The following is a 5899-nucleotide window of genomic DNA, read 5'->3' on the forward strand; positions in this document are numbered from 1 at the left end:
AATCTCCTTTTCGAGCACTAGTGAATTTTTTTCCTTTCCCTCTTCCCTCAGTACATTCCCAACTATTAACAGTCTCTTTAGGACGTGACTTCTCACCCCCGCATTCAAGAATCTTTAAAGACAGTGACACACAGCTCTCTGCCGTTTCAATGGGTTTCCACAACTGATTGTTCTGGAATTTGGGTGAATATTCCAATTGCTCTTTGGGCAACAGAGAGTTGAGATTTTTGAGATGGGAGAACGTGCTCAAGGTGAGGTCTCAGCTATATACACAGGTCCAACACTAGTCTCTTCTTCTTATCTGTAAAATCTACTGTAGTGGCATAACCAGGCTCAACGAAAAGGGCGGGATTAGATAAATTTGGCACTATCACAATCTTTTTTGAAAAACTGATCAAGATTCCAATTTTCCAGCCTAATAACAAACACCAGGCAATCCTTAGTAAGCTGGTGAGTCAGGGATATGACTCAAATTTTACTACTCACTCTCAAAGACTGAAAGCCATAGCAAATTGGGCAGGGATGTACACTATTAGTAACCACTAAATCATAACTAGTTGAAAGGCAACGGTTTCTTCTGGCGACAATTTGCTTCGTGTTGAAAGTAACCATTACCGCATGTTTGGGAAGCAAAAATAAAGTAGTAAGGAGAGGAGAGGGAAAACAACTCATTTCTAATTTGAGGCCTGGCTCCACAGACATATTTCTTAATCAGATTTTAAGTGCCCCAGAAGGGAGGTGTCTGGGGTGGTAGAGATGTTCTCTTGATCCAGGTGTGGATTTCACAGGTGCACAAAATCTCCTGACCTCTTTACACTTTATTACGTGTTTGCACCAATTAAAAAGAAAAAAATCTAGGTAGCCCACACCCTGCAAGTTATGTCGAGGAGGCACTTCGACTCAAAATGCAAACCTAGAACTAAACTGCTTTTTCTTTTTTTAATTCTACTTAACAGACACTGCAAAAATGGCAAGGACAACAAGAAACGGTGGAAAAGGAAAACAACAAGAAAAAGGTATGTTTGAATTTGAATTGTGCTGTTGCATATGCCATGCAAGTGCCCCTCACCTGGGAGGTCACACTAAAAACCAACTTCCCATGCTAAACCTTTAGAACATGAAAGTCATTACTGTCTGGACCAAAACAAATCATTAACAACCTAGCTGTTCTGAAGAACATTTTTAGCTCTGTTTGGGTTCCAAACTGGAAAAGGTGTTCTAACTCCTTGACGCACTTACTAGGAAGCAGACACGTTGCTGGTGGCCGGGCCCTTATCCAAAGAGATAATACTTTAACATGGCCTATAAAAGTGGGGAGACTGCCCAAGCTGCTTATAGTCTGGGCTTAATGATTAATAACACCCTGTTTTTACCCTCTCGAGTCACAGTTCAGCTGATAAACGTATTCATCAAATTACACTGGTTGCTGCCTCCAAAGCCCCACATGATGCGGCCTCGCTTCCTGAATCCACTGCAGGCATCCCACCCCAGCACAGCGGACTCTCCAGCCAGACTGTGCAGTTCTCTATCCCTCCTTCTTCACCAAACCCCACTCATCCTGCAGACGCAGCTCATGTCCCTTCCCCTGGGAAGCCTCTGGAAGTTAGTCGTCATGTCCACTATAGCTCCCGGGACACCACTTCACCGCTCCCTTCCTTTAGTGTGTGTCAGGCCCAGGTTTTCTTTCTTTTTTTTTTTTTAAGATTTTATTTATTCATGGAGACACAGAGAGGGAGGTAGAGACACAGGCAGAGGGAGAAGCAGGCTCCCTGTGGGGAGCCTGATGCAGGACTGGATCCCAGGACCCCAGGATCCTGCCCTGAGCCAAAGGCAGTGGCTCAACCACTGAGCCACCCAGGTGTCCCAGCCCCCAGTTTTCTATGTTTTTTTTTTTTTTAACTTCTCTCTGCCACTAGGCTGGAAGCCCCTTGAGGGCAGAGACGGTGACGGTTTGTGAATCCTGAGGCTGGCAGAGTAGGCGGCACACAGAGGGACCTCATAAGTAGTTAATAAATGTGGTAGATACAGGACAAAAGACCAATCATATTCTAACCATTAGAAAAGATTCCAGGAGAAGTGCCTGAGTGGCACAGAAGGTTAGGCGTCCACCTCTTCATTTTGGCTCAGGTTGTGATCTCAGGGTCAGAGGTCAGGCCCCCACGTCAGGCTCCACGCTCAGTGTGGAGTCTGCTTGAGACCCTCTCCTTCTCCTTCTGCTCCTCCCCGACCCCGCGTGCATGCTCTCTCTTTAAAATAAATAATTCTTAAAAAAGAAAAAAGAAAGGCTCCCAGGAGACATACAGGACAGGGTAATGGGGGAAATGCAAGAATTTGGGAGTTAGGAGAAGAGAGCTTGTGTCTAACGCTTCAGTATCACCTCACGCTCCGTCCCTAACTCTAACTGTAACCACCGTCTCAAGGGATACCTGTTCTGACATAGACTGGCCACCTTCCCCCCATGTTTTAATTAGCTCCCAACGTCTTAGAGGAACACACTGACTAACTGATCACGCTATGCACAACTCCAAGCCAGCCTGAACCACACGGGGACTTTAAGATGCAAGATTTCTGAAAGGGCCAGAGGAATTCTGCCAAGAAGTCTCTTGAGGTTCTTTTGGGGCCCTTGGTTTCCCATATTCTTTCAAAATCAATTAGCAAGAAGCTCTGCTGGCTGAGAACCTACTTCATCGAAGTCTGCAGTCATGCTATGCGACCCAGCAGTGAGCGAGTCCACGACGGGATCTTCACACAGAAAAAGGGACTGGAGTTGAAACTATAAAGAACACATGGTCACTGACTCATTTAGGACTAGAAGAACTACATTACTCATGATTGGAGCAGATGCAGCATCAGGTGACCCCACATGGAGCTGGAACCCTAACTGATGAATTGAAGAAAGGGCTGCTTTTCGCTGCAGTCAAGGAAGCACTTACACTATTCTAGATTAGGAAGAGATTGAGAACCACGGAGTTCTGTTTGAAAACCACCGTTTTGAAACAAAAGTTTGGCCAAATACAAATGGCTCAAAGGACTGCACACCCTGGGAACAGTCAACTTACTTTACACAGCAGAGGCAAGGATTAAACGAGATAATGCACACCACCATGCGCCCCACCAGGCTGCCTGGCTACACCCACTTGGGAGTGTAGTCCCATCTCTCCAGATGGAGGAGCTGAAGGGATCCCCTCTTTTGCGTCCTACCCCAGAGAAAATAGCTCCAAAAGGTACTTAGTGTGGTAAGGACCCAGCTCTGGCAAGGCTGTGAATTTAACATGCAACACCTGGGTTACCTGCCGTTCCACTTTTAAAGAGGAGTCCCATTTTCCTTCCCACTGTATCTCAAAACCCAAGTACATTGCTCGCAGCCGTTGGCTAACACTGACTTTCAAGTAACTCTCAACAATTAGTGACGTCGAATTTTCAAGAAACCACGAAAACGACCTGCTCAATCTGCCTCCATGGTATAGACAGTATTCAACTCCCAGGAATCCAACCATTCTTTGCTAGATGTTTTCATGTTTTAGCACTTATTTTTATTCCGTCTGACATACGGAGTGGTGGGCTCAGAGAGGCTAAGCAAGTTGTCCAAGGGATCAAACTGGAGGCTGGTTCAGGCCTGCATTCGGGATCATTCTTCCAAGTCCAACTAGTAGTGTTCTTTATCCTAAGCCCCAAACGCCTCCTGAACTAAGGAGCCTAGTTGTAAGACTTCTATGCCTTGTGAGCATGGAGAGCAAAAGGCCTTCGAAGCTGAAAATGACCCAAGATGGCTAGCCAGCAATGAGAAATTAGAAGCTAGCTACACTCTCCAACAATGTGAAACACAGTAGATCACACATCAACACACCAATAGTTAAGAGCTCGGGTTCTGGGGCCAAAATGGCCCAAGTTCATATTATGAATGAGCTATTTATTAGCTGTTTGACTATGGGGCAAACTGCTTCAACTCCCTGAACCTCAGCTTCCCATCCACAACACGAAGAATAAAAAAATACTAACCTACCTCCCAGCCAACCTCATCCAGTTGTTGGGAGATCAAGAACGAACGTATGTTGGTAACTCGAGGGCTCACAGTGTAATTTATAGGAAATACAATTCCATTTAGTCTATTGACTCGAGGGGACAATACCTGCCATAAATCAAGACTGAAGGGTGTATCCAAGCCTGTTTATAGTGCGATTGGCAAATCCTATCATCTTAGGTTTATGCCCATTTATAGGATCTTCTCAAATAAAGTCCAATTTGCAGTCATCTTTCCTTCCTACAAATTTAGAGATTGCTCAGAACCAGAGAGAAAAGATACAGGAGACTTCTGACTAACCCATAATGGCTAAAGATAACATCACTGATGTGCAACTACATTAACTCGGTTCTTTTACAACCATGCATGCAAATAATGTAATAAGAGCCCTGACGCTTAAAAAAATTTCTAACATAAAATGTGGATTTCCACACCTAGCAGTACACAATTTTAACACATTGGAGCCCACTGACTTTGAATTAATGGAACATTTAATTTGGGGTTTCTGTTGGCTGTAAAAGAGCTCTTAATTTTACAAAAAAGGACTTAAGCAGATAAGCTAAAATCAGACGAGATAACCCTCTTTAAAATGCTACAACAGCTTCTCATTTGAAGACTTGGCACTTAAGGATCACTAATCGTTAAGCGAGCACCCACCTACTTCCGTGATGATCTAGAGAAAGTCTCTAAATATTTTTGGTCCACGCACCCCTAACCACAGGGTTTTTAGTACCTCCCCAATATGTGTATTTGTTTATAAAATATACCATGTGCTTGTACATACACACAGGGACACAGGTGCACAAATACTGTGAAAGAATGACCTAAAGGTACTCTGGGGATCACTATCTAGAGAATTATTAAAACTAAATGTGCCCATAGGTGACCACGTCTTGTTAGGATTCGAAACAGTAATTAGTGTCTGACGTGAGAGTCTTCAAATACAGGAACGCAGTTAACTCCACCGTTGTTTCCTGCCTGGTGGTCTCTACTGGGATGTTAGGTGTCCGTGGCCTACACTTAATCACCCTTCTAGCTTCAGGAGTGGGGTTACAAACGGCCTCCCGACTTAAAGGTACAAGGAAAGGGGCCAACAAGCAGGTAGTGTAGAACAGCTTACAAAAATATTCTCCCTTTATAAAATACCTAGACCAAGACATTAAGCGCTATACTTGAGTTTCTCTAAAAATGCCTCGAGCGGCATGCTTCCTTAGACTTCTCAGCCCTCCTCCCCCAAGCCTGATTCCCACTCCGTGGGCCATAAAGCTTACTACCACTTTGACCTGCATGTTCAAACGGGAGTGCAGACTTTGTCCCACATTCATGAATCACAGAATCCCTACAGTCGTATTTCCCAAACTCTGCCACAAAAACCTCTCGATATTCATCAACACTGAAATGGTAAATATCATGAAAAGGCTTCCCTAAAAGTCTGAGTTGAACTCCAGAATGTTCCTTGTGAGATTATTCAACGACGACTGAAAACACAAAAATTGAAAATCCTTAACTGGAAGCCTTCTCATTTTTCCACCATTTGACACACTGAGCAATACCAAAAGGAATCGGTTAGCCAAGGTGCAATCAAAGACCGGTGTCCATGCTAGTCCACAAATTAATTGTTGAGGAAATAAATAGAGTCAATCCTCACTACTGGTACAACCTAAAGCTTACTTGTTTGGAGCATCTTAAAACTACAAAAAAAAAAAATTATAGTTTCTAGAAATAGCCAGAAACTATTACTTATCACATATCAATTCCTCTGGCCTACACCTGACTTCAGGAAGCAGCTTAGTTCAGTTAGTAGGACAAACTTTCACTCCAAAAGTTTTTCACACTGTTGTGTTCCAAACACAAAAAATCAAGTGTGGTTGTACCTTA

Source organism: Canis lupus, chromosome 13 (genome assembly GCF_048164855.1).
Source record: "Canis lupus baileyi chromosome 13, mCanLup2.hap1, whole genome shotgun sequence".
NCBI classification, from domain to species: domain Eukaryota; kingdom Metazoa; phylum Chordata; class Mammalia; order Carnivora; family Canidae; genus Canis; species Canis lupus.